Source organism: Panthera pardus, unplaced genomic scaffold (assembly GCF_024362965.1).
Source record: "Panthera pardus isolate Hobbes unplaced genomic scaffold, ASM2436296v1 HiC_scaffold_19, whole genome shotgun sequence".
NCBI classification, from domain to species: domain Eukaryota; kingdom Metazoa; phylum Chordata; class Mammalia; order Carnivora; family Felidae; genus Panthera; species Panthera pardus.
The window spans coordinates 1,277,778-1,295,606 of NW_026526754.1; the positions used below are offsets into that span (position 1 = coordinate 1,277,778).

The 17,829-nt window shown below is 38.8% G+C and overlaps 1 long non-coding RNA gene across 2 annotated transcripts; it reads left to right on the forward strand.

The window, feature by feature from the left end:
* Positions 1–942: 942 nt before the first annotated feature.
* LOC109270833 (uncharacterized) lies at positions 943–17,071 on the forward strand. 2 transcript variants are annotated; one of them, XR_002081703.2, is made up of 3 exons: positions 943–1,055; positions 3,978–4,219; positions 16,063–17,071. It is a non-coding gene; the product is annotated as an uncharacterized LOC109270833 (long non-coding RNA). The 2 variants fall into 2 exon arrangements; XR_002081704.2 differs by lacking the exon at positions 16,063–17,071 and adding an exon at positions 8,720–9,059.
* Positions 17,072–17,829: the final 758 nt, after the last annotated feature.

The following is a 17,829-nucleotide window of genomic DNA, read 5'->3' on the forward strand; positions in this document are numbered from 1 at the left end:
GTAGTTTGAAAGTTTAAGAGCAATGGAATGGAGACAAACCCAGAGAAAGGAGACTAGTGCCCAGGCAGGGTCCTGGGTTGCGTATGGGTCTCTGAGGTCTTTAACATATCCAGGGGCAATCTGTGTCTCCACAGAAATATCTCACTGTATTGGAATTATATAACGGTGTTTATTAAATACAATTTAATTACAAGCCCTTGAGCAAGAACTGTGTTTATCTTCTAGCATCTAGCAGTGTGTGATATCCTGTGTGCACAAAGTAATCAAAAAGTGGCAGAAATTTAGCCACGCCTAAACAAAGGTTTTGAGAACACTATTAGTGGCACAAATCTAAGTTCAAAAGAAACAAAACACAGGGCTATGACTGTGATACACAACAGCGGTTCAGAAGCTAGGACAGCAGTAAACGCTTCAGGAAAGGGGGATCTAAGGTGGGCAAGGAGCAATCATCTGGCATATCGGCTCTAATAAATAAAGGGATGCTTAGGAATAGTTCATAAGAGGTGGTGAATTGTGAGGGTGCAGGGCCAGTTGGTAAGTTTACCAGTACAGGAGTTGTTCAGATGAGCTGAAGAAATAACTAACTAAATAAGTAAACAAATAACGAAAAGGACCTTCATCCCTTTGCATCCGCTTTATGCCAAGGCATGCCAGAATAATGATTGCTTTAAACTTCCATGACCCCTTCCCTACATTGATCTGCTGATGAAAACCTTCCAATCATAAGGACTGCACTGTACCCCAAATAGAAATGCCATAAAGTTTATTTTGATAAATTGTACTCATTCTGTACCTGAGAAGCCTACCACAGATGGAACATATATCAGATGATTACCTGGGTTCCCACTTGCTGAGGATGTCCTACTTGCCAGTTGGTCAGAAGTGATCAGCCACTGCGGTCTTACTTTGATCCATTGCATTTTATTTTTTCTGCAGCCAAAGAACTTGGCGTCCAAACAGAAGTGTCATCACTTGATAATGGATATACTTGAATCAGCCAAGCTACCCATTCAGCAGCAGGATATTTGACAGCCTTTCTGATTAAAGAAAAGAAGGTACTTTACAAAAAAGTTCTCTCATGTTCATGAATTTTCAAGGTGGGACTTTTATTTTCCATCTGGCATCTGTTTGTTTCTAATTTTCTCACTTTAGGTGAACAAACTGTAGGGGATTTAGGGAGAGTTCAAAGATATCATTCTGAGGCATAAGGGCAATCACCTGTACCACTTTTTAAAGAACTGTAGGTTAATCGGCTCACTTCTCTGGGCTTAAGCCTATTTGTCTGTAAAAAAGTTTCCATCATTCATCTCTACATTCATTCATTCATTCATTCATTCAACAAGTATATACTGGAAATGTAGTATGTGGCAATCTATGTACCAATAACATGATGGTAAGAAAAAAAATCCGCTATTATCAATGAATTATAAGGGGGGAAACCTTTCCCATTTTTCCCTTCTAAGTTATTTGACTGGTCTAATCATTCAATTGTCCTGAGACAGATTAACAGGAGAAAAACAAATCTAATTGTGTATATATGGGACTTATAAAAATATGGGAATTCAAAGAAGTGACAAATGCAGGCAGCTTTCAGACAAAGAAACAATACATTTGTGAAGAATGGATAAAACAGAAGGTTTGGGGTTGGGGGAGTAAATAAGTAAAGCAGTAAAAAGGTTTGTTTATATAGCCTTCTGGCTCCTTTACCTTCCCTCTCTCCGGTGATAAGGATGTCTCTCTTCCTCCTGGTACAGGGAGGGTACTTTTCACATGGGAGATTTATTTTCTGCTTTCAAGGGTCAAAGGAGGGTCAGTGTGTTTCTTGCACTGGCTGTTTCTTAAGTAACTTTAATTCAAAAAAAATCAATATGCCAAAATGCGTATTCTCCCCCCCCCCCCACAATCATGAAGTTTAATACGAATTCCATGTACTTGAAAGGTTCCTATAGCATGAACACATATAACAGGGACCTTCATGTGCTCAGAAAGAGACCTGTGCAAAATGACACTTAAATTGAGATGTAAAGTTTAACGATGAGTTAACCAGATGAAAAGGAACAGAAAATAGTTTTCAAGGCAGGGAAAATAGTATACGCAAAAGACCTGTGGTTGGAACTGGTTGTGGAAGTCTGAAGAAAAGGCCAGTGTGAATGTAACGCAGAGAGCAGGGAACCAATGCAGCTGTGTCCTTGCTTCTGCTCTTTCTCGAGCATATAAAACACCTGGGGATTTTCTTTTCAATGCAGGTTTTGGTTTAGCCCGTTCTAAGTGGAGACAGAGCAGAAGCTCTTCCAGAGAGACCTCCCCATGATGTCAGTGTTCCTGGTCCAAAGACCATGCTCTGCATAGTAAAGTGCTAGATGGAGTTTGGTTTCTGCCACTATGACCAGAACGGGGGATTGTGTTGTTTATTTCAACATTACCTAAGAAAGGGTGGGGATGGGACATGAGGCATGCCAAAATAACAACTTTGTCATTCTCTTATTTCTTTCTCTCTTTTCTCCTCACACTCTTTCCCAATTTTTATGTTCAGTCTCTATCCAATGCAAATGTAGAGAGAGGAGCATTTTGCGCTACTGTAGAGAGCCTTTTCTACCCAAGGAGAATGGGGCATGACTCCTCTGACTAGTTTCATAGCAATAGTTTGACCAATCTTTGTAGCTACGACGAGTCATTGACCCATCATGGGTCATAAGTTTATACCCTGGTCAGGTGTAACCTGATTTACCCAAATATATAGCTATCAAGATATGAACACTGAATAAAGAATAATTGTGAGCTTATCAATGATCCTAATTTATGTCTCCTAATAATATCAAAACAAAAGAATAAATTTAAAGCTGTAGTGTAGGATTTATTAGTGCTTAGGCAAGAAGCAGAAGGAGATGTCATTTTACCCTTTAATAACTCTATTTATTTATGCACTAACACAGGTAAGCAATCGTTATGTAGAAGGAAAGCAAGAAAATGACAAATTAAATACTACTACTACTACTAACCTCTCAAAATGTACGTTGGAACTAAATGAACAGAATTCTATTCTGAGTTGCTCTAATTTTATAGACAATTCCTGTGGGTGTTCAGAATAGAGTCAGTAAAGGTCAACAACATTACATGTGATCCAGGACCTTATCACAAGCTCCTCCAGCATGTGAAGAATTATTATGAGACCAGGGGCTCTTTCTTCTCCTAATAGCAGGTTCCTTTTAGTGGAGAGAAAACAACAGTTGAAAAGGAAGAAGTCAATATAAGAATGCTATATCAAGGTCACTGTGATATGGTTATTAAAACAACAACAACAAAACACTGCAAAAAGATGCAAGCTTGACTTATACTACTGTGACCCTGGGCCTATCGTTTATTCATTTATCATATGCGTTGATTACATATCATGATATGTCCTTGATTTTAAGGGGTTTGGTCTACTAAGGAGGACAATAATAGTTACAAAAACTTCTATAAGAAGAGAACTTTGACAGGGAAGAATATCATAGGGAAATGGAGAACTAAAACTTGCCTATGTCAGTCAGAGAGACCTTCACAGAAGTGGAACCTTTTCAGGCAGTTCAGCTGAGGCATGAAGACTTAATTAGTGGAGGATTTTCAGGCTGCAGGAAACTTAAGACAGAACAAAGAGCCACTTGCAATTTCTCATGATCTCTCAGGAGACTACACAAGTAGGTCAGAAGGGCAGGTGGATATGGTATGTGAGCATGTGTGGGGGGGAGCTGAGGCAAAAAACAGGATTGGGGATGAATTATGATGAAAGTAGATTAGTCTGAATAGGTAGAAGGGAGATACCACAACATGATTTCTCTGCACTTCAGTTTTTCACCTTTTAGATCAGCATGAGAATGCATATATGTTTTCTCATTTAATCGTTGGAAAAACCTCAGAAGGTAAGTGTCTGGCACTTTGTCAACACTTAATTAATATCAGTTGTATGGGGGGGAATAATTTTCCCTTTACCCTTCCAGGTTCTTGGCTGAGACTTCCCTGTAATAAAAGATGGATCAACATGAAAACAACAAACTGAAGTTTAGTAACAAGTATACATCCTGTGTACATGGAAGAGACCCAAGAAAACTGTGTAACTCCCCACAATGGTCTAAGCCATCACCTTAAATATCCTCTCTACCTAAAGACAGAAGAAGATGATGCTGGGCCAGACCAGGAAGCCAGTTCTGGGAGATTTTTAGACAAAGCACAGTAACCAAAGGTATGATTTTTGTGCAGATTTAAGTCACTGCCTTCTCCATTGATAAGTTTCATTGATTTAGTCATCCATTGATTTAGTCATCTCCCTCTTCCTGATACAAACAAGGTGCCTCTTACAAATGGAGATTTCCTTTATAAATGTAAATATGTCTCACCAAAGGATAACTTTTACTTTGTTTCGGAGTTTTTCCTGTGCCTGCTGCTATTTATTAAAAATAACCAACCTAGGGGCGCCTGGGTGGCTCGGTCGTTAAGCGTCCAACTTTGGCTCAGGTCACGATCTCACGGTCTGTGAGTTCGAGCACCGCGTCGGGCTCTGGGCTGATGGCTCAGAGCCTGGAGCCTGCTTCCGATTCTGTGTCTCCTTCTCTCTCTGCCCCTCCCCCGTTCATGCTCTGTCTCTCTCTGTCTCAAAAATAAATAAAAAAACATTAAAAAAAATTAAAAAAAAATTAAACAAAATAACCAACCTAAAATAGTCATTTTGCCAAAAATGCATATTTTGTGGTGGCCAATTCTGCTCTGCTTCTGCTGAATGAGAATCCTATTGATACTGAAAAGTAGAATGAGGTGTGTTTGTGTGTGCATGTGTATGTGTGTATGATGTACAAATACAGTGGCAAAACTTCCTGTAAGGAAAGAGATGGAAAAGAAGTACCTTTTCTCCCAGATATTCTACCCTAAAATAAAAAATAGATAACCAAAGAATATTCTAGAAGAATTTATAAACACTAAAGTTTGTAGGGGAAATATTATTTATTTTATTAAATTTTATTTAACTTTGTTTAGAGTTTCAAGTACCAGATAGTGTTGGTAAATGTTTCAGAAGAAAGATCCTATTTAGTCCTATCTGATCCGATACTTCCAGATCTATGTAGTCATAGAGCAACTCCACTAAGAAGTTAATTGCTGTCCCCATGTTCAAGTGAGGAATTATGTGTATGTGCAGTTTGGTGGTTAGAAAATTGAATAGAGTTTACACTGTTGAGTAGCAGAAACCATAATCCATATGACTGTAGTAATAGCTTTCTATAAAACTTAGCTGCCATTCTCTCTTCATGAACTCAGATCCCATACTCTAGCAGAAGTAGAAGGAAGACCTAAAAGATGGCAATAAACTCTGCTGTGCTTTTTCCTACTTTTTAAAGTTTATTTTGAGAGTGAGAATGAGAGAGAGTGGGGGAAGGGAAGAAAGCAAGGGAGACAGAGAGAATCCCAAGCAGGCTCCTGATTGTCAGCGCAGAGCCCCATGTAGGGCTTGAAATCACAAACTGTGAGATCATGACCTGAGCTAAAATTTAGAGTTGGCCACTTAAAATTAAGAGTTGGCCGACTGAGCCACCAAGGTGCCCTTGCTTTTTAATTCATTCTCTTCATTAGAGTCCTGTAGTGATCTACATACTTGTGTTTAATGCTCCATTGTGACTTTGACATCTCTATATATCTACCAATTATATTAAATTTCTCCTTTTGAATATTGCATCTGAAAAACAAAACACAATAAAACAAAAAGAAACACACAAATACAGATGCCCACACAAAACAATGCCACAAATTTATTCAAATGGCAATGATAGAAGGGAATACAGGGAGAAGACAGACAGATAGGGAGGTATTTTGCAGTTTCTCAAGATAATGTATTTGTACTTTGATTTGCATGTGCACGCACACACACGCGCACACACATGCACACACACACAAAACCCCACAAAAACTGACATGGAGAAAGAAGGGCTTATGGGTCATATATTGTCTTCTTTAACATTATTACCTCCTCTGAACTTTAAGGACATGTTGGGGAGGACAAAATTTTTACTCTACTCTTCAAGATTCTTTTGGTTGGTCTAATAATTAAATTGACATGGAAGAGGGGCATCCGGGTGGCTTAGTCAGTTAAAGGTCCGACTTTGGCTCAGGTCATGATCTCATGGTTCATGCGCTCACACCCCACATCAGGCTCTATGCTGACAGCTCAGACTCTGGAGCCTACTTTGTATTCTGTGTCTCCTTCTCTCTCAGCTCCTCCCCTACTCATGCTCTGTCTCTACCTTTCAAAAATAAATAAATGTTAAAAAATTTTTATAAATTTAAATTGATATGGAAGAGATGAACAGGAGAAAAACAAATTTAATTACATACATGCAGGGGCTCCATAAGAATATGAAACTCACAGGCAATTAGGCACTTGATGCTTATAAGCTGTCCTGAGCTAAAAAGAAGTGGGTAGGGGTCTGGGACTTTGAAGGAAAGAAGACAATTCATAGGAAGGTGAAAAAGAGTAAATATTTGGTAAACAAGTGTTCACTGGGTCACACAGAAACCATGGGACATGGAGAGGAATTTTAACAAACAGATTTTGCTAAATGCCTCCTTGTCTACCACCCACATTTCATATTACAATGTAGTTACCTGTGGTGATAGCTCTTTTCCTGAAGCAGATCCTCTACCTATACTCTTTTAGACATTTAGGAGAAAGGGCAAAGAGTCTTTCTGAGCCTTCTGTTTCTCAAAAAGAATCAGCCTAAAATAATCCACATGCCAAAGAGACACATTTTGGGGTGGCAAATTTTGTAACCCTACAGACATGTCATGGTACTCCCACAATTCTGCAATAAATTTACAATGTATTAAGAAAATGAAGCAAAGACTCATATGTTCATCTGTGTCAATATGATATATGCTTCATGTGACCTATGGTTTTTAGATGTGACCTGTCATATAGGTGCTCAGGAAACATCTATTGAATGCTTAATTAAAGTTACTTACTATCAGAGAGGAAAGGGTAGTATCAGTATAGGTAATTATTTCATTATGTCTTTATTTCCTGCTTTTTTTCCCCTTATATCCCTCTCTTTTGATGAAGCAGCCTGTCCAGCTTTTCTCCTTTATTTGCAAAAAATTCTGCTCAATTCCAAAGGCAAATGGCAGAAGATTTTCGAATGTGTGGGTATATATGTATGTATAAGCCTCTGTGTGTCTGCGTGCGTGAGTTTCATTGTGTATCCATGAGTATGTATGTATGTTCCTATGTATTGATATAGACATGAGTTTGTGTACACAAGCTGTGTACGTGCACATAGATGTATATCTGTGTACACATGTCTGCATGTGTGAGCTTGTCTCTGTATACACAGGTCTATGTGTATCTGTATGTATGCACTGTATCACACATAAAACGTGTGTGCTATGTGTGCATGTCTTTATGTGTGTATTTTTTAATCCATATGTATCTGTGTGCCTGTGCAGACATATGTGTACCTCTGTGCACATATGTGCCTTTGTGTATATGTGAATTTGTGTGTGTGTCTGTGTATATAGTTACCATGTGCATGTGTGTCTACTTGTGTTAGTTTGTGTGTCTATACGCACGCACCATTAAACCTACTTCCTACTTTTTAAATAAATGAAAGTGTTGCTTGCAGAAAAAATAAGCCACTTAGAGCCTAATGTTCTGGAAAAATTCATATTAAAAGACATCTGCTTATACCAAATTCTGTTTTGTCTACATTTAGCCACAGGTGTTAAAAAAATGATAAGCACTTGGAAAGTAGACAAACCAAAAATGGTAAGAGTATTCATATTTATCTTAGCTTTCACAATGAATCAAACTATAAACAATGAAGAAAGTGAGTTTTCATAAGTGAGTTCTGTTTGGTATAAATGGGAGTCATTTCTCATAGAAATGTGCTGACAGTAGGCACATTCTGAAAGCTTATAGTGCAATGAATCTGCTTACCTGATATTAATTTACTTTTTATAGTTTTTTAAATATAATATTGATTAAATTAGCATTTGGATTAATGACCTTTTAAATTCAGAGAGACTGCACCAGTACTGTCTTAATACAGAATGATCCTTGTAAGACCAAAATGTTTGAAAATCAGGGTATTTTCTAAATATTTTATACCTATCTTCTGCATCTATGATTATATATTCACAACATATGTTTATATTATACTATATAAACATATATACATAAATTTTTAGATATTGAGGTGTTATGCAGATATGCACACATGCATGTATTTGTTATATATATTTATATACAGACACATATATATGACATAAATCAAAGTCAATTAATGCAAGTTATCTCAAAAATTCTCTTTGAGCCCCTGATAAATTCTATATTATTATGCTAGATACAGAATACCAAGTGACAAAACACATGCCCGGACTTTAAGGAACTCATTGAAAAATGAAAATATGGGATCCTTTCTTCAAAAAGCAGAAAAAAGTGTGATTAAAGGTACACACAAAGATTTTTCCTGTTTTCCGTGTTCTCTTCCTCTTGACTTGTCATGGTGTTTTGTTTGTTTTTTAATTCGCTAGCAAATGCTTGTCTAAGTGTAGAAAAACTAAAATCTTAAGTTATTAGCATGCATTTTACCATTCGTCTTTATATTGTTCAGTGACAGTTTTAAATTAAAAAATCAGAGCATGTAACCTTTATGCAGAATTGCTGATATTACCTAGTCTTAATACATGGTTCATCCTTCAGGGGTGCCTTGAGCTTCCCAGAAGAGAGGAACACAAGCCAGCCTCCCAAAGTTTGGAAGGAGGAAAGGAGGAGAGCACCAGATAGGATGTTCTGGTGATGCAGAGCAGGGGGATACTTAGGGAACAAACGAGGACTCTCACAGGTACGTTGCCCCTCTTATCAGCACATCAGACCCTATTGCCAGTGTCCTAGCCAGAGATGGTGTGCGAATTTGAGCTAGGCATCTCCCCGTTCTCATGAGCCAATCACCTCACCATGGAAGATGGGCAAACTCCCCAAGGATCTTTAAACCTGGTGCCTGAAAGTGCTAGGTACCTAGATAGAGATTACCAAATCATACTGCCACCAAGAAGCAGCCTCCCTATGACCAGACACCTTCCAGATAATCTGGGGTCCTGGCAGGTCACTGTGGGAGGGCTGCCACCAAGACCCTCCCCAAGAGACTATGGGTATGTGCACCAAGCCTTTCCTTCACCTAGAGGAGGTGAATGGAGGCAGCAATGGGGAGGCAGGGTGGGAAGGGGAGGCTGGGCTGGGATCCCAGAGGTAAGGGAATGGACAGCTGAGAATCTGTTCCTGGGAGGCTATGGGAGGTGGAACCGCTGGTGAACCAGGTTCCAAGACCCAGGCACATGCCCCATTAACCCATCTTACAATGCACAAATTCAAAGAAATGAATAAATATTTCAAGATAGCAACTACAGAGAGCATTAACCCTTCTGGAGAAGGTGAAGGGACTGGTCGCATACCCGTAACACCAGACATGAGTAGACAAGATATAGTTCAATGGAGCAACAGAAACATATACTTGAGTACAGATTTGTCATGGAGAAAGGTGTTAAGGGACAGTTCCTAAAGAAGTGAAGACCTGAGCTAAATTTTGAATCTGAATCTGAGTTCTTTGAGCCAGTAAAGGTTGGGAAATGGCATTCCAGGCACAAGAAAGCCCATATCCCAAGCCTCAGAAACGTGGAAGGTCATGGCATATTTAGAAAGCTGCAAATGATGATATAGTGGCAATGTGTTTGTGTGTGCTTGCTTACATGTGCATGGACGGTGAACAAAGGTGCAAGGGGAGTAATAGGCATTTGAGAGTTGGTTTGCATTGTGATAAAACTTGTATTCCTCTATAGAGGCTTGGAGCTCTGTAGATACTTGCAATGAATTAAGACTTGGTATGTATACTCAAGCTCAAAAATGAGACCTTCAGCTGACAAACAGCAAAACAGAACAGGGTACATTATACTCTCCAGTCTCAATGTCAGAAATTTGTCATTGATACGCAGCAACACCAAGCCAGCAAAGGTCTTAGGTTGAATGGGAAGAAAAGAGTTCACATATTAGACTACTTTGTTTCTAAGAGTTTTCTGATTTCCCCCTATTAGGGCATGCCATTCATGTTATTAAATAACTTTTGTTAAATTGAACTTGGCAACGAGGTTTTAGGCCACCATCACTATAGGTATATGCCTGCATAACACCCCATATAATTTTCTTACTAAGCAGAGAAATCACTTTTAAAACTATCTCCATTTCATTTGTGTTTGATTTTTTTGGGAAAAAAATGCGAGAAATAAGCATTCTTTTTTTCCTGTCCTCTACCTTGCTTATAAAGTTAGGGTTGTAAATCTGAGATTACAAACAAAACCAGAAATATTTGCATGGCATATTCTTTGTCATTGACTCATGACAAGAAGAGATTTCAGTGTTTACCATGAAATCTACTTTCCAAAACACAAAACTTAGGGGATCCCTAGATCTTCTTCATCTTCTCACTTTATAAAAGGTCCTGCTTTCAGCATTCCCAAAGTATGCATAGTCTTCTTGTTTTATACACTCCTGAAATCCTACATTAACTTGCCCCAATGGTGGAGAATATATTTGATTATGTAATGCTGACATTAAAAACAAAAGAGCCAGTTATTTTACCAGCAAATTGAGTTTATCTGGGAATTGCAGAGGAGTTGAAATTCAGGGTAAACAAAGTGTGATGAACCATAGGCAAGTCCAGAAGTGTGAAGAGAGGGACTTGCTTCTATAGGAGAAAGGAGGAAGCTGCATGGGGCTGTTTTGCTGATTTCTTACTGGCTAATCTGTTGCCAGTTCAGTTGGTGAAATCCTTTCTTCCTCCCGCTGGGGTGTGTAAAGTATGCTTCCTTCTGTGGGGGAATGTGAGCTATGCTTCTTGCTGTCAGTGGTGGCGCCTGAGAGCTCCTCCTTTAGAGCTCCTCAACTCCATTTTAAATGAGGTTTCCTTTATTTGTTTTTTTGCAATATATATGTTAAAATATGCTTAATGTAGTATCCCTTTCTAGTCAGATTTCAAATATAACGGGGACCATGTTTTTTTATTTCCTTTGGCACATACAGGCCACTAGCATTGATGTTGGCTAGTAGGCAGCTTTTAATATTTGTTGTATTAAATTGAAATCCATTACATGAATTAGTCAATGGTAATTAACTCATTTTAAAAATCATAAAGTGGAGGCATAGTCTTGAACTTCTTTCTTCAAAACCGGTATTTAATTTCTTTTTTTTTTAAGGTGTAGCTTAGGTTACAGATTAACAGCCTGAGTCATAGATCCCTTTATCAGGAGTAGGATGTGTGCGAGTAGATCATGTAGAGGTGATGTTGAATTATAAGAGGGATCCAGCAATCCACAAGCATGTTAAGATTTCACAGTCAGCGAACACTGTTTTAACTAATATTATGTAGATGTTCATGGAATTTGAACTTGTTAGAGAGGTCTATTTCTAACAGAGTGAGGAATCCATGGTCTGTTTGAGGTTAAAACAGAGTTTATGAGTGTGTTTCTGTGCATGTATGTGTGTTTGGGCTGGGAATATTGTCGGTAGAGATGGGATGCATTCTTTTTTTCTCTTTAATATTTATTTATTTGTGAGAGACAGAGACAGAGCATGAACGGGGGAGAGCCAGAGAGAGAGGTAGACACAGAATCCAAAGCAGGCTCCAGGCTCTGAGCTGTCAGCACAGCCTGACACGGGGCTCGAACTCACTGAGTGTGAGATCATGACCTGAGCTGAAGTCGGGCGCTCAACTGACTGAGCCACCCAGGTGCCCTGGATGCATTCTTTTATTCCTAGAGTGTGTTACTATTCACTGTAGAACTTGGCTATTTTTGTCACCATCCTCATCTGCTTTACTTTTTTAACCTAACATTTTAAATAAATTATTATGCTGAGCATTTACCATATGTAAACGCAAAACAAGCTGATGAACATGCATTCACTTTCATCCTTAAAACAATCCTGGCAGATAAATATTCTTATCTCTGTTATGAAGAACTTGAGGCTGCCAGGGAGTAAGAGACTTTCTCCAATTCCTGGAGTCCTTGATGGGCAGAATCTGGGATTCAAACCCAAGTCATTTAAACTGCAAAGCCATTGTTCTTTCCCCATATATGTTTCTCAAAATGTGGTTCATGGATCAGCTGTAGCAGACTCACTGGTGGGCCTAGAGTCCTGGCTAGGAATGCGTTTGCACATATTTAGAGGGTGTCATTCATGGGACATCCCTGCCCGGCCCGATCTCCAGGACTATAGAATCTCTGGAGAGGGGGACCCAGGAATCTGCATTTGAACAGGCATGAGAACCACTACACCACATTGTGCTGTTATGTGAGAGAAATTATAATTGATGGAATTTTAAGTCTACATTTAAGATCAAAATTGGGAGAGGTATAAAATAGAAAAACAGGATCTGATGATTGCTACAACAAGAAGTCACTTCCTTCTATCTTCCTTCACCAACTCTCAGGTTCATATTGCTGAGTATATACCGGCTATGAACATTTCCATTTCGGACTGATAGATCTGAGCATCAAATTCTATCATTAGGCAGCATTTCCTGTGGCTATATGTTAGACATTAGAGCTGCTGCATGTATAATAAGTTTTGCATGTGACGTCAAAGGTCTATTCTCAGACCTTTAAGCTGATTGGGATTTTCTTAGTCTTTGTTTATTTTGGGAAATAGTTTAATCTAATCTTTATATATGCTAAGAAAATGTCAATTTTAGCTTCAGTCCAAATACTGTATAATCACAGCACTCTGATGTAAACTCCGGAGCTGAACTTGAGCAAACTCCACACATTCCATTTTGTAACGTAATAACCAAGCTTAAATCTGACTGCACTGGGAAACGACCAAAAACGTAAGGGCAATTTAAAGCCTAATGATCATATTTGCTGCTGCTGATGGCGATGATGATGCCTGTTCTCTAAAATGACTCCAGCCAAGGAAAGCAAAGCAATTGATTCTGAGCTTCTAATTTTAAATTAAAAGGAAGGAATGGAGGATAGGCAGATGGAAGGAAGGAACAGAAAAAAGAGAGAAAAAGAAAATTGTTTTATCCAGCAACTGATCTGTAGTTTTTCCAAAATGCAAAAAAGTTTCATTTTCAGTGGATATACTTCTGTCTTTCCTGGTCCAGATCCAAAATCAGAAAGACAAAGTTGATTACTCCTCACCTGTGTTGTATCTGCTCTGCATATCCAATAAATATTTATTTCTACCTTTTTGGTCATCGGCTTGCTGCAGGAGGCAGCATAAGCTTAGGGGTTAAGAGCATGTGTACTGTAAACAGACTGCTATGAATCAGGACCCTGACTCTTTACATTGTGTAAATAAATTTAACCTCGTTGCTCTTGGCTTTTACTCCTTTCCTAAAGGGAGGGATGATAACACCTTGTATCGTTTTTAATATTAATCAAGATAATATATGCAAAACGGTCTGCCCAGAGGTTGCTACACGTTATGTTCTCATAGACATAAGTTATTAATAAACCCACATAGATTTTAGAACAAAAGGCTGGTGAAGACATTTATTAAGGATGATTGATTTGGAGATCCAGCTTGAAAGAAGTTGGTCAGTGGGCTAAGCATAGAGTACAGGTGTTGATGGTATCATAGCTTAACAAGTAGAGCATTTATTTGACAAGTGGTGGTAATGCAGCTCGTTGGAAGAAGAAAAGGGACCTTACATCGATCATTTGACTTCTGGGAGCACACACTGGGCTCTGTGCTCCACGTTTAGTAATTCTTGCATCCGGGTTTGAAAGGTTGAGAATTAACCAGAAAACAATAACCACAAAAACATGGAGTGAAGAATTTTATTTTGTGGGAGGTCATCGATTATAGTAGAAATGGTAGTCTTAGAGTTTCTAACATTTCCTTCCTCAAAAAGCCTGAGCAAGTCATTTTACCTTCTTTTGCATCTGTAAAATGTAGCACTGCCTGCTACATCCCAGCAGGATGCGAGCACAATCCTGAGACAATGAGCAGAGTATTTACACAATATTAGAATTTATAAAATAATCTTTCAGACATTATAAAGTTTTATTTTATTTTATTTTATTTTATTTTATTTTATTTTTTTATTTTTCCTGATCTTCTTATAATCAGGTATATCCATAGTGTCACATAAAACTGACCTATAGAGTTGCTACAACTCCTCTACACCAATACACTTATTTTTTAAGTGTATTTATTTATTTTGAGAGAGCATGCATGTGTGTGCATATGAGTGGGGGAGGGGCCGAGAGAGAGAGAGAGAGAAAGAGAGAATCCTAATCAGGCTTCACACTGTCAGCACAGAGCCTGATGCGGGGCTCAAACTGATGAACCATGAGACCATGACCTGAGCCTAAATCAAGAGTCAGACACTTAACCAACTGAGCCACCGAGGTGCATCCAATACACTTTTTAAATGTCTTTTTTTTTTTTTCTCAATAAAAAAGGATGTGTATCCTTTAAGACACATCACTCTCTCAAAAATAAATAAACTTAAAACAAAAATTGGGGGTGGGTAGCCTGGGTGGTTCAGTCGGTTAAGCATCCTACTTCAGCTCAGGTCATGATCTCATCATTCATGGGTTCAAGCCCACATCGGGCTCTGTGCTGGCAGCTCAGAGCCTGGGGTGTGCTTGGATTCTGTGTCTCTCTCTCTGCCCCTACCCCACTTGTGCACACACATACACACACACACACACACACTCTCTCTCTCTCTCTCTCAAAAATAAATAAACTTAAAAAAATGACACATCAAAATGTCCTCATCTCTCTGAAGACTTGCTCTCTCTATCTAGTCTCCTATATCTGGCCATTACCTCTTTGTGGTCACATAACAATTTTCATATGCCTCTTAGTACTCGTATCAAATTACCTTCTAGTTTTCTGCATGCCTGTCTATATCTGTAGACAGCTAGCTTCTTGAAGAAAAGACATATTCATTTTTGTATTCATTGCATCTTGCATGTTATCTGGCAGAGACATGTCTGTCATTTAGTACACGCTTGTTAAATGCAACAATATTCGCCCACTAATATTAGTACCATTAATATTAGAGAGGCATTCCTATTTCAGTTTTGGACACATTACCATTAGGGAGAAAATCGGATATCAAAGAAGAAATTCCCATTATGCTTCATATAAAGCATGAAAAAAATCCTGATATATCTACCATATACCAAGGATAATGGTGCAATTTTAATATAATGTAATAAAGAAGCATTCATAGCATATATTATGTGAGTCATATCCCTTCTTCAAAATGTATTGTAGGTATTTCTGGCTCTAAATTGTTAAAAAGGTCTTGGGGCTTCTTCCTGCATTCAATGCCTCCCTCTACCCCTCTACCCTAAACACACGTATATCCTAAATTCAAACACTTCTTGATCTGAACTCTCTCTCTTTTTTTTTTTTTTTTCTCAGCAGCTATTCACTTTTTCATTAGCTCTAATAGTCCCAGTAGAACTTTGATCTCACCATTCTTTCATTATATCCATTTTACATTATCCTACATTATATTTAGGAGTTGCCACATCATGGGCATGCTGACACCAAGTAGGGGTATAGTTAGTAGTTTCAACACACTCCTGGTAAGGTTGATTAGCACTGGGCAGCTGAGCATACAGTTTAAAACCCTTGACCAATAGCACTTGGATTTCCTTATGGTCTCATGCCTGTCTATAGCTAAGTGGACATGAAATCAATATGCACTCATGGAAAGCTGGCCCTGATGAGATACATTCTAAATAATGCAGCATATTGTAACAGTCGGATGGTGCGTAATTCCCTCCATCTAAAACAAAATTGATTTTTGTCTTCTAACTATTATCCCTGCTCTGCAGAGGGATCTGTTTCACTTAGTTTCAAACATTTCAGCCATGCACCATAAACAAACACTAAAAGATTCCATAATATTCTCAAGATCGTCCACTCTCAGCAGCAAAAAGTGCCACTAAGAATGCTAACGGCTAAGAAGTAATAAACCATCAAAAACTCCATTGCAAATGCTCTGAAAAATCCCTTTCCTTCCACAGCTCAGCAAGACACAGCTCTGTTTACACTCTCAGGCCATGATCCATAAAGTTGCCTTTGGCCTCAACTGACCCCCTTTCTCCATGTCAGAATTGGAGAGAAGAAACACTCACAAGATGGAATAAAGAATTGAATGGTCTACTTCTTGTTTCTGCCAAGTTAGTGTCTGCTACAAAAAGAGAAACAAATGAAAAAAAAAACACACCTAATTAACTCAAGTCTAAGTAAGTGCTTCTTATTAATATGCATGTGAATCTCCTGGTGATCTTGATAAATTTCTGCTTCACTATTTCTGAGGTAAGGCCTGAGATTCTGCATTTCTAACAAGTTCCCAGGTGATGTTGATACTGCTTGTCAGAAGACCACATTTTGAGTAGTGTGTTAGCAGAATTTTAATGAAGCCCCTCCCCAGCCAAGGGGAAAGGAGTTTGCTGTTGTAATTAAAGTCTCAAGTCAGTTGACCTTACGATATGGAGGTTATCCAGTGGAGCCTGATCTAATCTCATACGACCTTTAAATGGCAGGCTCTAGAGGGAAAAGAGGAGTCAAAGACATTTGAAGCGTAAGAGGGGTGTGACCGGCTGCTACTTTGAACGTGGAGGGGGCACATGAGAAGGACTCTGTCGACTTTGAAGAGGTGAGCATGGCCCCTAGTTGGCAGCCAGAAAGGAAATGGAGACCTCCAAACTGGCTGACACCATTGATGAGCTGGATTCCACAGCAACATGAATGAGGTTGGAAGGGGGTTCATGCTCAGAGACTCTGGAACAGATAGCTGCCTGGCTGCTTTCTGCCTTGTGAGGCTCCACGTGGGGAACCCAGCTTGGCCATGCTGTGCCCAAACTTGTGACCCACAGGAACTGTGAGATAATAAATGGTGTTGTTTTAAGCTGCTAAATGGTTGGTAATTTGTTACACAGCAACTGGAAACTAATTCAGGTAAGAAGGTTCTAATTCAATCCAACCAACGAAAATTTTGCCATTCATGTCTGGGTAAGAAGTTCTGATCGTTTTTCCCTCAAAACCTAAGGACGGTCTTTTTTTTTTTTTAGGTTTATTTATTTTGAGAGAGAGAGAGAGAGAAAGGAGGAGGGGCAGAGAGAGGGGGGGAGGGAGAGAATCTCAAGCAGGCTCTATGCTGTCAGTGTAGGGCCTGACTTGGGGCTTGAACCCGTGAGGCCGCAAGATCCTGACCTGAGCTGAAACCAAGAGTCAGAAGCTTAACCTACTGAGCCACCCCACCCAAGTACCTCTAAGGATAGTCTTTTTAACACAGAGAACAAAGAATTCGACGTCAACAATTTACATGTAGTAATCTCATCATAAATCTCTCACTACTGCAATAAATTGTCAAACTTCTCTGGCCTCAGTGGCCTCAATTTAAAAAAAAAAAAAAAAAGATTAATAACATCTGTTCTAAACAACTATCGCTAAAGATAGGTTAGGAATCACAGACAAAATAATGAAAAAAGACGTGTAAACTGGAAAATGCTTGACATATATACAGAATCAGATACGGCACTCGTTGAAATTATGCCTCATTGAACTTTTCTCTGGTCATAAAAAAAGTTCTTGAGATGTTAAAATACCGTAGCTTACTGCTCAAAAATCCCATCATTCTAAGTGAGACTCGATGAAAGTGAACATAAACACTTTGAAAATACCTTGTTGTCATCTACTCTTTTTATCGGAGATAGTAATTTAACAGCAGAGTCTCAGATACAAATGTATATCATGTCTTCTTTAAGAGCTGTAAAGTAAAAGCTGTA